General features: G+C 38.6%; 1 pseudogene; it reads right to left on the bottom strand.

Moving 5' to 3' along the window:
* Positions 1 to 1,426: 1,426 nt before the first annotated feature.
* On the bottom strand, positions 1,427 to 2,144 carry LOC125146532 (suppressor of SWI4 1 homolog; annotated as a pseudogene).
* Positions 2,145 to 15,467: the final 13,323 nt, after the last annotated feature.

Below are 15,467 nucleotides of genomic sequence, written 5' to 3'. Positions count from 1 at the left end.
TTATCTATTTCCTTGTAAATTACCTTCTTATAAAGTTTAACTGTTTGAAACCTGACTTTTCTATTTCATATTTATTTTGTAACTACAGTAAAATCCTTCCATAAATCACAAAGTATGACCTCAAAACTCAAGTCTACAAAGTTCTATGGGAGCAAAAAAGAAGCACCTGGTTGGTAGAGATCCTAGTCTGGGGTACAGGATTTAAATCCTCTTAAGATTCAGCTGACTTTTGGAGCCATTAAGTGAGAGTTGATAACTTATATAACCACAGTGATAATTCTAGGTCCCATGGTTAAACAGGCTCACCTGGAAAATTATCTTTTTAGTTGGTTCCATCCCAGGAGAATTCACTGGGCAAACAGAGGGCCATTAGGACCCACACCTAACCTCTGTGCTCACCAAAGTGGGGTTACTTTGGTGTTTGTTTCCATCTGGACTTGCCATCCTCTCCCCCTCTTATCCCACTATCCTCCACAAATATTTATACACCTTGGTTAAGGAGGAGGATGAGAAACAATCACCAAACTGTACCTTAATTTATATTAAAGAGGCTTTTGCTCAAATCTGTTTTAGTCTCACAAATGTTTTCCAAGGTAGGATTAGAATTTGTGGAATGTAAATAAATTACATACCTGTCATTTTACCTCCCACTCCAGTGCACTGTCACCAAATGGAGATAGACACCAATTAAAAACAAAACTAAACAAACAACAAAAAAAAACCCTCACAAAAATATAAAAATGCTCTTAGTAGTATCTTTGAAGGCCTCTACTTCTTTACCAGCTGCATCTGGACTGGGCGGCCCAGCAGGCTGTGTCCTCTTGGCCATCTTTTAAGAATATATCCTCATCATGCTCCTTGCCCACCACCTGGTGGAAATATTCATCTACACCCCCAATCCTTCTCCTCTTCCTCCCCTTGCTGCTGCTGCCAAGTCCCCTCTGCTTCCTGAGCAGGCCCCTAGGGTCCTGGGTATCACTGTCCCACTGGCCTCTGCCCATGCCCTCTTCATGCCCACCAGGCTCTTCCTCATGAAGGCCTCTCACCCATTCCTGCTAGTACTGGATGTTTTGGGCCTGCTGGGCCTGCCTCTGGCCTTGAGCAGCAGCTTCTCTTCCTCAGCTGTGAGGGTGACCTGGTGCTCCTCTAACCTCTTGTGCAGAAGCTGACACTGGGTGTTAAATGTAGGGGATGAATCACTGGATTCTACTCCTGAAATCATTATGCACTATATGCTAACTTGGATGTAAATTTAAAAAATAAATAAAAAGAATTAAGTTAATTTAAACAAAACAAAACAACAACAACAAAAACAGAAAGAAAGAAACTGACACCCTTCTGGATCTTGATGAGCAGCAACCCCATCGGAGACCAGACCTCGGTGAGCCACACTCAGCCACTACCATGGCCGCTTGGGGCAGCTCAGTCATGATATATGCTTACCTTGGGGCTCTGCCTCACTCTCTGGAATCCCCGCGCCTGTGGCCAGCAGATCACCCATGTCCTGTGGGTGGCTCATGCTGGGGACCCTTCATAACCATCCCACGACTTGTACCCACAGGAAGGACTTTGATGCTATGAAGGTGGAAATCCAGCTCCCGGGAGTGGAGTTGCAGCTGATGAGAAGGCGGTGCTTCATGGTGTTGTGGTTCCCCTAGTACACGCTCATGGAGGGGAACAGACTCTGGCACATGGTGGCCATGAGCTTCAGGTGCATGCCCTGGAAGCCAAAACTGTTGAGCACCAGGAGGGACAGGCGGGCAAACAGCTGCTCATGCATGTGGCGCCACTGCGGCGGCGAGGAGACATCACCAACCACCGCGTACTTGTTGATTCGGAAAGTCAAGGTGAGGCTTTGTGGAAGCTGCATGGGCTTAAAGTAAATATTGCTCCCCGTTTAACTCAAGATTAGGAAGTGCGTGACTCTGAGGGGCCCAACTACTGCCACAAAATTATTCAGAGAGTTTTTCTTTGGAACCTATAGAGAGGCCGCGGTGAGCGGCTCAGTGACTCACCGGGTACAGCTGAGACACTCCCCAAACTGCTGCGCGCCAAAGGAACATGAAGGACTGCGGCTGCGCGGCCCAGACCTCCAGGGGGCGGAGCTGCACGTAGGCGCACACTGCTGGTATAGACACACCCATTCAGGTCACAGCCCTCTAAGTCAAAGGGCTGCTGTACCGCTACTGCCTGAGCTGGGCTGCTCTCTTCTGGTGCCAGTAACGAGTAGGGGGCAGCCTGCTGTTACATACACATACGACTTTAAAAATCTCAGGAAACAGACATTTGTTTCCTGAGTGGTGCACAGGATGGGGTATGTTGGGGGAGACAGGTAAAAGCGGAGTCAAGTTCTTGTTAAGGCATTGCGGGGCGCCTGGGTGGCTCAGTCAGTTAAGCATCTGACTCTGAATTTAGGCTCAGGTCATGATCTCATGATTTCATGAGTTCGAGCCCCACATTGGGCTCAGTGCTGACAGTGCAGAACCTGCTTGGGATTCTTTCTCCATCTCTGCTCCTTCCCTGCTCATGCTGTCTCTCTCAAAATAAATAAATAAACTTTAAAAATTAAAGAAAAAACCCGAGGCATTGCTTATGGGAGGCTTGATAATACCTTCCCCTGGCATTCCAGAGCTCAATGCTTTCCTTCCTGATTACCTTCCATGTTACTCAGAATCAACACATCTCCACCTTGCCCCATACAGCTGATGATACAGTGCTGCATGCTAGCAAGGATTTTCCTTAGATTGCCACTCCTGCAAACCCTGACCTTTAGCAGCTTATCCACTCAGGATCTCTGTCTTCCTGTCCCATCATGCATCTATGTGTTCTCTTGGTCAGTATTTTAAATGACTTCAGTTGGCTCTTTCTCCAAGTCACACACATCTGGTACTGGTGAAACATTTCCACTCCTTATCCCTGGCCCCACTCATCACTTTAAGTATCTGTCTCTCTCTCTCTGTCTCTCTCTCTCTGTCTCTCTCTCTCTCTCTCATCTCATCTCAAGCTGACAGCTACAACCTCTTGCCTTTATATTCCTTAGTAAGACTTGACTGCGTTACTCCCCTACTATTATAAGAAACGTATATCAAGCCCTCCTAAGGGTCCCATAGAAGCCCTTTTCAGTAGAATTGAGGTTGGGGACAGGCACCTTCTGCTTTGCAGTGGCAGAGACTCACAGCACACACACAACTCTCCCCAAAGAAAAAGCCCCCAGGTATCCTCTCTCCATCCTCTCTCTCTCTCAATGTATTTATGTTCTTGGTGACTTTCTAGAACTCTGAACTTGTTTTTAATATTTCCCTTGAAAACTTCCCATTGCTCTGGCATATCACTTCAGAATTTTATGTTTGGTATGATTTGGTCTTGGTTTAACACTGACCTGCTATTATATTCACATCATTGAAAAGTGGTGGATCTAGGATTTAAACCTAGATATGACTCAAAAGTCCCCTGCTCTTGTAAATGTCCCCAAACACAAGTACACTGCCTCACACCCTTTCCCACCTCCATCTCCACATCTTGGCTTTGACATTTTTAAGTGCTCTGAGAAAGTGTTGGTCTTGCCTCACTCTCTCGGAATGGTTTAGTTTGAACTCTGAAGGAGAATTTATTCCAGCTCTTACCCATTAACTTTAAAGAACCCATTAACATTGTGTCTCCTCTTTCCTTTCATGGTCTTTATCTGGTAAATTTCTTTGTGGGGACATGTATGTGGCAACTTATCTACCCACACTCCATCTTGGAAAATGACATCAGTTGTTTTCCTTCTCAAACAGAACTGGCATAATCAGAAATTGGGTTAATATCAGAAGTGTTCACCTGATTGCTGTATATACCATTTTTTCAATAAATATATTTGGCAGCTGAGTAACATAATTTGCTCTCTTTTCCCTTTGAAGTATTTTTAATCACAAACTAGGGGGTTGAATGGGCCTATATTTACAGATCATTTGATAATTCCAATGATTCTACCACATTTGGTTATATTTTTTAGAAGCAAAGGATTGATAATTTAGTGTCTGCAAGAAATTTTAACTGGGAGTCAGAAGACTAACAATACCTGCCCAGACACCCACGTAAGATGGTTGGTAAATGTATATAATAGCATTTTATAAAACATGAAGGGAATTTAATGCCTTTACCCACCCCCACACCTTGCTTCATAATGCACAGAAAAGCACTGGTTACACTCATCAAGAAAATGTATATAATCCAAAGGTATATAGCTGAAACAATATTTTATTAGTAAAAGTTCTATAAGTGCTGAAATTTCCTTTTATGAAGTTAGTGATACTATCTTAGAGAGGAACATTTCTTTTATTCTGATTCACTCAATTATTCGTAAACTACTGAATAGTTTGAACATATTCTTCAATACATTTGTAACATATTAGAAACATGATAGGTTTTGAGAAAGCAAAAGATGCAAACATCACCTTTGTATTTGAATTCTGTATGCAATTTTACTTCTTTTGCACTTCCCCATATTTCATTTAATGTGTTCTATTCAAAAAGTATCCAATGAGATCAAGCCACAAGAATTCCAAATTCTCAGTCTGTGATTACCAGCCGTTGAATAGGTTGTCCTTCAACTTCATTTAAATAACAGATCTTGCATAAGAGACTCTTAAAAACTGAGAACAAACCAAGGGCTGATGGGGGGTGGGAGGGAGGGGAGGGTGGGTGATGGGTATAGAAGAGGGCATCTTTTGGGATGAGCACTGGGTGCTGTATGGAAACCAATTTGACAATAAATTTCATATATTAAAAAATAATAAAATAACCAGCAAAGGTCAAATTAAAAAATCACAGGAGAAAAATAAATAAATAAATAAATAAATAAATAAATAAATAAATAAATAAAAATAAATAAATAACAGATCTTGAGGGGCGCCTGGGTGACTCAGTTGGTTAAGCATCTGACTTTGGCTCAGGTCATGATCTCACAGCTTGTGAGTTCGAGCCCCACATCGGGCTCTGTGCTGACAGCTCAGAACCTGGAGCCTGCTTTGGATTCTGTGTCTCCCTCTCTCTCTCTGCCCCTCCCCCACTCACACTCTGTCTCTCCCTCTCTCTCTCAAAAAGATAAATAAACATTAAAAAAAATTTTAATAAATAAATAAATAAATAAATAAATAACAGATCTTGAATTTTAGTATATTAAAAGGAACCTTAAATACAAAGATTGTTGCCCTTTAAAACACGTATCCTTCATAAAACCTGCATCTTTAAATCATTCCTTTGATAGTAATTGAATAAAACACGATTTCCAATCACACAAAAAAGAAATCACGTAAGTGCAGGGTAAATCAATAATAGATTCAATTAAAAGTGGGCACAGGTAGAAATAGCCATTTTTGGTTGGGGAAAGGGGCTGGAGAGAGTGGTCATTTCTTATAGCAAAGAAGTTAAATGGACAAAAGAAAGAACATTAATTAAAAAAAAAAAACCTAAGGGGGTGCCTGGGTGGCTCAGTCAATTAAACATCAGACTCTTGATTTTGGCTCAGGTCATGATCTCAGGGTACTTAAGTTTGAGCCCAACATCAGGCTTTGCACTGATAGCATGGACTCTGTTTAGGATTCTCTCTCTCCCTCTTTCTGCCCCTCCCCTGCTTGTGCTCTCCCTCTCTCTCTCTTTCTCTCTCTCTCTCTGTCTCACTCTCTCTCAAGATAAATAAATAAATAACTTAAAAAATTTTTTTAAATAAAAATAAACTTTTTTTTTTTCAACGTTTATTTATTTTTGGGACAGAGAGAGACAGAGCATGAACGGGGGAGGGGCAGAGAGAGAGGGAGACACAGAATGGGAAACAGGCTCCAGGCTCTGAGCCATCAGCCCAGAGCCCGACGCGGGGCTCGAACTCCCCGACCGCGAGATCGTGACCTGGCTGAAGTCGGACGCTTAACCGACTGTGCCACCCAGGCGCCCCTAAACTTTAAAAAAACCTAATAAGCAAGCTATAAATAAACATCTAATTTAAGACAATTTAAAAGCTAAATCTTTTTCCTATAATCTCATATTATTCAAATTTTCCAAAGATTAATTCTGCATCCTCTGAATGCATGAATTTCATAGACCTTGTCAAAAGTCAACTGGTAAAATGATAGGGGACTCAACACCAACCTAAAACCACACAATGTATGTAGTTGACATGAACTATGTTAACTCCATATTTATTTTTAATTCAAACATATCATGGCAGAACCACTAGTAATATATCTATGTGCTTTTTCTGAATGCTGTTAAAGAAACTGCCTTTTGGTTGTGATTCATAGCACCTGCAGATGTAAATCCATTGCTATCCTCATGTATCCTATATGTGATAAATAGACATACAAGTACTATTATTGATTTGGTTTTTACCCTCATCTTCCCTATTGGACTATAAACTCTTTGAGGACAAAGAGAGTGAGTTATCAACCTGTGTATACCAAGTTATATATAGTAAACATTGTGAACATTCTATAAATGTAGAATAAATATAAAATAGATTCATAAACTAAGTATATTAATTTGAGAAACCTAATTGTTTAAATATTAGATCCATTTTGAGTTAACTTTCACACATGATATAAAGATTCAACTTCATTTTCTGTATATTGATATCCAGTGTTCCCAGCACTGTTTGTTGAAAAGACTGTCCTTTCCACATTGAAAGGTCATGGCCACCTTGTCAAAAATCATTTGACCTTATATATGAGGGTTTATTTCTGGGATTTCTCTTCTATTTCATTTACCTATATGTCTTTGTGCCAGTACCGCACTGTTTTGATTATCATTGCTTTGTAGTAAATTTGAAATCATGAAGTGTGAGACCTCCAATTTGTTTCTATTTTAAGATTATTTTGCTATTTGGAGTCCCTTGAGATGCCATATGAATTTTAGGGTGGATCACAAAAATACATACATTCATACACTTACAAAAATTGGTAAGTCAAATGTGGTCACTGTAGCACTCTGTAATAAAAAAAAATTGGGGGGGGCACCCTTAATGTCTATCTTAAGGACATGGGTAAATAAATATTTTAGATATATACTATGGAATACCTTATGGCAAGAAGCAACCAATTAGATAATTGGCAACATGAAGAGATCACAAAGCAATATTTTTTTTTTGAGTTAGAAAGAGAGGCATCTTACTTTTTTAACTCGAATATTATTTTAAGATCTATGTTGCCACTTACATAATTTATTACTGGTTGTCTCTTGCTACTGTAAGTTATTTTATAGTATGGCTAACATATGCATCTATGTATATTATATATAATATAAAGAGATATATATGTGTGTGTGCACATGTGTGTTCATACAGAAAGAGATTCAGGAGGAAGAAAAACAGAAACACTAGCAAGAGAAGAGGTTCTCCTACATTATTCTATTATCATGTAGTTCTAACTTTCACATTTAGGCCTTTAAATAAACTGAAGTCTATTTTTGTAAGTAGTATAGAGGGTAAGGCAATTTTTCTAACATCACTTCATAGGACCCATTTTTATAACACCATATGTGTAATACACTTTATATAGATAATGCATCATATACCATGTCTGCTTATTTATGTACTGCATGTGTGTGTATATATAACATTTAGAAAGGAAGTGCTAAATTTATATACAATTAAATAATATAATGTTTGCCTGGCTAAATGAATTCAAGCTGAGATTCTTTCACTTGAGTCTGAAAAGTCTTGAACAACAGAGATTCTTTCACTTGAGTCTGAAACAGTCTTGAACAACAGAGATGTTATGAAATATTCCTGAGATGATACCATGATACAGATTTCTCTGTCATTGTTTCATCAGAATTATTTGAAAGAAGAAACTAGAAAAATAATTTAATGCCTACAGTAAAAGTCTTATATTGTGGTGAAATAAACCTCATGGAAGGACTTGGCTGTTGCCATATCTATTTCATAGAGAGGAAAACTGAGCCTATTTGTGCTAAGTAGCTTTCTCTGAAATCCCAGCTGGTGAAGAGAGTATCTAAGATTTGTATCCAGCTCCACTAGTATACTCTTACACTCAGGCTTCATCCACTAAACCAGGGGTCAGGAGACTTTTTCTAGAAAGGGCCAAATATTAAATATTTTAAGCTTTGCAGCTCACATTCTCTCTGATGCAACTGTTCAGCTCTGTCATCATAGGACCCAAGGAGCCATAGACAACATGCAAACAAATAAGCATGGTTGTATTCCAAAAAAAAAAAAAACAAAAAACCATTATTTGTAGACATAATTTTAATTTCATAAAATTTCACATGTCATGATATATTATTCTCCCCTCAATTTTTTTCCAGCTATTTGAAATATAACAAATATCCTTTGCTTATATGCTATACAAAAACAGGTGGCAGGCTGGGTTTGGCCCAGGGGCTATAATTTTTCAACCTCTACACTAAACTGTGTGAAACAAGCAGTCAGAAAGGAAACTTGTATTTCAGTAGCAAGATCCTGCAATGAAATCATTTTACTTTATGAATGTACACTGAGGTTATTTTATGGCATCAAAAATAGTTGCCCAGCAGAGAGACAGAAATGCAAAACCAGAGTTCAAGATTTAATAATGGTAAATATTTTTTGAAAGTCATTTCCATGATGCTATAACTCAGACTGAGCTAGTAGTTGAAAATGTGAGTTTAGGGGCGCCTGGGTGGCTCAGTCGGTTAGGCTTCCGACTTCAGCTCGGGTCACGATCTCACGGTCGGTGAGTTCGAGCCCCGCGTCAGGCTCTGGGCTACTGGCTCGGAGCCTGGAGCCTGCTTCCGATTCTGTGTCTCCTTCTCTCTCTGCCCCTCCCCCGTTCATGCTCTGTCTCTCTCTGTCTCAAAATAAATAAACGTTAAAAAACAATTAAAAAAAAAAAAAAAGAAAATGTGAGTATTGGAAACAGCCAGAACTATGCAGTGGAAGGGGAGAAAGGAGCAAGACAAAGTGACTTGTGTATGGAGATAGTAGTGAAAAGGATAGAACCAAGATGAGCAAAGTGATAGGAAATAGGGAAGGAGTTGGTTTCATGAAAGAGAAGGAGCAGAGCTAATAACAAATCCAAGAGGACAAGGAAAATCCATGTCTCCCTTTAGCAACTAAGTACGTCAACAATGAGTTCTGAAAAGAAGAATCACCACAGAAAGGTTAGTATGAAAAGCAAGTTACAGGTGCTTAAGTAGGAGGCAGAATAGAAGCTCTGGCTTCCTTTAAAAATGAACTTTTGGGGGGCACCTGGGTGGCTCAGATGGTTAAGTGTCCTACTTCCGCTCAAGTCATGATCTCACGGTTGGTGGGTTCCAGCCCCACATCAGGCTGTGTGCTGACAGCTCAGAGCCTGGAGTCTGCTTTGGTTTCTGTGTGTCTCTCTCTGCCCCTCCTCCACTTGGGCTCTGTCTCTCTCTGTTTCTCAAAAATGAATAAAATGTTAAAAACAAATTTAGAAATGAACTTTTTGAAAGGAGACCCCATATTTATCTAAAATTTAATGCTTAATAAATACCTAATTCAGTGAAACCTTTATATTTCATAGGTAAGCATTGACAATAATAAGTAACTGAGAGACAATAGTGTTTATGCTCAGATCTGCAATCTTTGCAAAGATTAAGAAACTGCTGACATTCAGCTGTCATATTCTGGAGCTTCCATGAGCTATTACCTTCTCATTAGAAATTTTCTCATGTAAGTACAATTTTTATTCCAGTGTGTTTCAATATTTGAGATATATTGCTAATCTGGAAACTGTAGTGAATCTACCAGTCTTCCAACTTTAAATGACTCACTGATTCAAATTCTGGCCCTTAGGTCTATTTGCATAGGAGATGAAACTGTATAAAAAGTAGCTCCCATGTTGGTATTTACAAGGAAAGAGAAATTGGAAATAAAACATGGAATGTGGAAATAGACCCCCTCCAGGGTGGAGAAAGTTTTCAACAAGAAATACAATCTATGAAGGTAAGGTAAAATTGGTTTCTGATTTAGGATCTCGGAAGGATATACAAGGGAAATATTGGAAAGACATTAACTTACCGAATAATTACAAAGGTATGGAGAAGATTAAGAGAACACACAAGGCATGGTTAGCCAAAAGCAAGAAGCTGCTTTTATGCTGAGGACTGAAGGGGAGGGTGGACAAAATAGTTTCTACAATTCAATGAGGCTGAGACTATGGAGGAAGCTCAGGGTCCAGAAGTTCTACTCATGGAGGGATACAGCCACTGCTAGTGATTCAACCTTCTAGAAAAAGCGTGGCAATCTGATAAGACTTAACTATTCTTTAGGCATTTAATAAAATGGCTATAAACAAGATCTTTGCCTGTAAAAAAAAAAAACAAATAAGAAAGAAAAAAACTGATGCTGCATTTTTAGTCATCTGACAATATGTTAATATTTTAACCAAATGACCTACATCATTTGATTAGAGTACATTTGAACATATTGTGATAAATACATATTGTTTGCTATATTCTGCACCAAAATACATCGTGGATTTGTTATTTCATAAAATACTAATTTCTTCTGTAATCTTCAACCAGGACTCTCTGCCACCTGTGTCACATATTTGGAAATGATTTTAATATCTTAATATACTCAATTTAAAAATATCTACCCCAACATTTTTCACATTGTTTGGGGGGAGAAAACTATACTCTATCAAACTCATTTATATTTTTCTTCTTTTATATTGTCTTCATTTAGCTTCCTTGGATAAGATTAATTCATTGACACACTGTAGTATTTTTCCTGCGCATCAGGAAGAATAATAATTAGAAAAAATATTCCTGGTTTACAGGGAATAAGGCAATTTATAAATAAATGTATTGGAATTCACAAGAGAGAAAGACTGGAGGAAAAGAGATAAAGTGACATCTTCATGAAGGATGTAATATCTGAGCTCAGCATTTAAGAATGAGTGACAGGATATTTTCCAATTACAGATAGCAAAGAGAATGCCTCCCCTCCTACTCTGACAAGTGAAAATAAGCAGGCCCTGGGTACAAACACCACCACCAAAAATGGAAATAAATCAGCAATGATGCAATCCTTGGGATGGATTGCTCTATGGGGAAATACCATTCTATCTACTAGATTCTATAATAACGGGCAAAGTGACTACATCAAACTTTTACTAATGCTGAGTAAGCACTTTGCCCTAATACGCTGTGAGTACAGAATTTATGGCAAAACATAATACACACTATGTGATCATCTCCTTAGTAAATCCTTTCCAAACTGTTTGAACTCAACACATTTTTATCTAGTTTGGAAGAGTAATGGTATGTTTTATTCTCCTGGAAGCTTGATAAAATAGAACAAGAAAATTTACATTGAAAATGAAGATTGCACGTTCTCATAAACAGCTGCAAACTTATGTGTCACTAGTCAGTTCTTAACTACAAAGAGGACTGATATCTGAGAAAAGAAATGGAAAGAATTTTGAAAAAAATACATATATTACAAGGCTGGTGAAATGATGCTTAGTCCTTAACAGTTAATTATCTTTTTACAAATATGGAAGTAAAGGTTTTTTTTTAATTGTCATTACAAATATCTACTATTTATTAGCTCTAGTTCATATTATTTTATTTTGTATTTATTACTCTGACAACTTCCTCAATGTTTGTTTGGCAACAATGTGGACCTGGTATGATATCATGCCATCACAGGCAAATTCTGAATATCTGTTCCTGTTTTAGAGCTCCCCATGCAATTGACTTGGGTCTCTGTTGAAGAAGTATCGTGCGTGAATGTATTTCATTGTCCAGACCTGCTTCTCTATCCCTGAAGAACTGTTATTCTCAAGAGGACTCACTAATATCCTCATGGGTGCAAATATCAGTGTCAGGGCCCAATATCACAGAGAATCCAACCTAAGACAGATGTCCATATTCTCTAAGTTGATCTGTAGATTCAATAAAATTCTAATACAATCCAAATTGATTCTTGATGAAATTCACGACTTGACTCTAAAAATTTGTATGAAAAGGCATATGATTTAGAATGGCCAGGGGTGCCTGGATGGCTCAGTCGGTTGAGTGTCTGACTTAGGCTCAGGTCATTATCTCATGGTTTGTGAGTTTGAGCCCTTCGTCGGGCTCTGTGCTAACAGCTCGGAGCCTGGAGCCTGCTTCGGATTGTGTGTGTGTCTCTCTCTGCTCGTCCCCCACTCATGCTCTGTCTCTGTCTCTCAAAAATAAACAAACATTAAAAAATTTTTTTTAGAATGGCCAATTTGGGGAAGAAAAAGATGGAGAACTTACATTACTTGATTTCAGGTTTTACTCCATAAGCCAGCAATCAAGATATGGTGGTACTGTTACAAGGATAGACACACGGACCAGTTGAATGGATTGCAGAGATGAGAAAGAGACCACACATGACTTTTAACCAAAGCAATTCAGAGGAAAGGAAAATCTCCCCAACAGAGACAATCTAAATGCATTAAAGCTGCATTTGTGGAAGCATGAAGTACAAATTCACTAAACACTGAGAAAGATGACAAATGGGGCTACTACCACTTCATACTTTGGTAATTATACCCATGGATTATACTTATTTGGGAAACACCATATAAGACCACAGAATTAAGGTATACACTGCATCATGGCTGGATGGAACACCATTCTGGTAGCATAAAATCTCTAAGTGGGAACCTCACCTGTGCCTACAAAAGACCATTCCATCCACCACTCTACTGCTGTTGACCTATATTTCTATAGAATATTGTAAGTGACAGACCAATGGCTCCCATGGTCATGTGGCAACTTCATCACCATATTGGCTCCTATATGAAGGCCAACTTCCAAAAGGGTGCCTATTCATTTTTATTTCAATGTGCACATCCTTTTGTGCAGTCTTCTGTCACACCAAATGTGCCTAATTTCTATAAACAATAGGATATCGCAGAAGCTATGTTGTATGACTTTCAGAGCTATTCCACATAACATACATCAGCCACCTTGTTCCCCACGAGACCATTTGCTCCAGGGTAAGCAGTTGTTAAGTTCTAAGAAAGCTCCAGCAGGCTTATATAGGCTCCAAGTGACAAGGAATCGGAATCCCCTACAAAGAACCAACACTTACTTGCCAGGTCTGTGAGTGAGAGAAATTGGCAATGGATATCCAGAAGCAATCAATCCTTCAGGTGACTATAGCCCCAGCTGACATGTTGAGTATAACTGTAGCTTGTATAACTATCCAGCTAAGCCACTCCCAGATTCTTGACCCAAAGAAATTGTATAATAAATATTTATTGTCTTAAGCTTTGTATGTTCTTTCTGTAGTTCCTTTAGGTGTGAACTTAAATTGAGAGTTTTCTTGTTTCTTGAGATAGGCCTGTATTGCTATGAACTTTCCTCTTGAAACCACTTTTGCTGCATCCTATAGGTTTTGGTATGTTGTATTTCTGCTTTCATTTATCACTAGATACTTTAATTTGGGGGCATTTTTATTCAGCAATAGATAATTCATAAAGCTGTAAGGCAGGTACATTAGACTAATGCAATTTTATGTGTAATCTCATGTGTAAACCAACCATAAATCCTCAGAAAATGGAGCTAGGGAAAACTCCATGAGAAAAAAAGAAAAACCTAATCCTAGAATATGTGTTGATTCTAATCAAGATGAATCACTATCCTCTCCAAAGGAATCAAGTGACCATCCCTTAAAGGATGGTATCATATTGGGAGCTAAATGCAAGTTTCTCTTAATGGCAGTTAGACATTTAGCAGCAGCAATAGCTAACTCAGGCTTGAAGCCCATGCTACCTGGCCTTCTATAGTATCCATTCCTGCCATTCATTATGACTGTTTCTTTCATATACCCATTGTGGTAGCACTGAGGCGATCAATGAAAGAAACTAGCTGACATCAACTGGGTAGCTCATTTTGCTTACTGGTAAATTTAGCTCCAACTCTGTAGGCCAGTGAAAGGTATCCCTTTACTTTGAAGGAGACATCCTAATATGTCCCATACCACTGGGCCTCTAGAAAAATTGACTTATGTGTAAGTTATTGAATCTTCATGGTTTATTTTCTATTCCTTTTTTTTTAACTTTTTTTTTTTTGAGAGACAGAGAGTGACTGGGGGAGGGGCAGAGAAAGAGAAAGTGACTAGGGGAGGGGCAGAGAGAGAGAGAGAAAGAGAGAGAGAGATACAGAATATAAAGCAGGCTCCAGGCTCAGAGCTTTTCTCTGCTTTTAAGATTTTCTATTTTCAGTTTTCAGCAGTTTAAGTATGGTGTTCTATGACATGATTTTCTTTTTATTTACCCTTCTTGGGATTAGGAATCAATAGTCTTCATATATAACTTGATGTTTCTTATGAATTTGGGAAAATTCAGCATTAGACTTTCAAATATTTTCACAGGCATTCTCTTTCTCATCTCTTTCTGGTACTTAAAATACACTAGCTTACATTGTTTGAGATTGACTACAAGTTCGTGAGTCAATGTTCAGTTGGTTTATTTTTTTTTCTAACATTTTCTGCAGTATTCTTCAGATTGAATAATTTGTATTGAATCTATCTCAAGTTTAATATCCCTTTGTATTCCTGATTCTGGTTCTAATAAGTTCATCATTTAATTTTTTTTCCAGATATATTTTCACTTCTAAAATTTCTGTTTGGTTCTTTATTATCTTCTATTACTATTCAGACCCTTGCCATCTGTTCACTCTTTGTGACCAATTACTTTTTATTTCAGGTTTTTAAATATATTAATAATAACTGCTTTAAAGTCTTTGTATGCTAATTCTATAATTCATGTTTATTACCTTTTTTAAAAATTGGCAAAGGGTTACATTTCCCTACCTCTTTGGTTACACACTAATTTTTCAAATTTTTATGCTTCACATCATGTCATATATTGAAGGGAGCCTCACTTATGCCACCTTTTAAAAAGTATTTAGACTCTTTGCACAGGCAGTTAAACTTGCTAGGCTTGGTTATATTCTGTTAGGAGATATCTCTTGCCATTTAGAACTTGGCCTTAAAGAATTCCCTTACTGTAGAAAGGGATCCTCACTACTAAGCACCTTTCTAAGACCTACATTGTATGTCCAAGGTGCTCAGTGAGGTTTTTCCATTCTGGTTGGGCTGGAATTCCAATGTCTTTTAGAACTGTACATCTAGTCCCAGCCTTGCAAGACCTTTGGTGTCATAATTCAACTTTCAGTCTCATAGCAGGAGATCTCTACTGGGCTGCAGCCTGAAAGAAATCTTACCTTGTGCATGTGTAGCTTAGCTCATGGCCAAGAATCCACAATGAATGACCTTACAGACTTCTGAAGTGCTCACTCTTTCTAAGAGTGCTCACTCTTGAAGTGCTCTTTTTCTTTTTTTTTTTTTTTTTTTTATTTATTTTTGGGACAGAGAGAGACAGAGCATGAACGGGGGAGGGGCAGAGAGAGAGGGAGACACAGAATCGGAAACAGGCTCCAGGCTCTGAGCCATCAGCCCAGAGCCTGACGCGGGGCTCGAACTC

The sequence above is a fragment of the Prionailurus viverrinus genome, chromosome D1 (assembly GCF_022837055.1).
Source record: "Prionailurus viverrinus isolate Anna chromosome D1, UM_Priviv_1.0, whole genome shotgun sequence".
NCBI lineage: Eukaryota > Metazoa > Chordata > Mammalia > Carnivora > Felidae > Prionailurus > Prionailurus viverrinus.
This window is presented reverse-complemented; position numbering and strand designations above follow the sequence as displayed.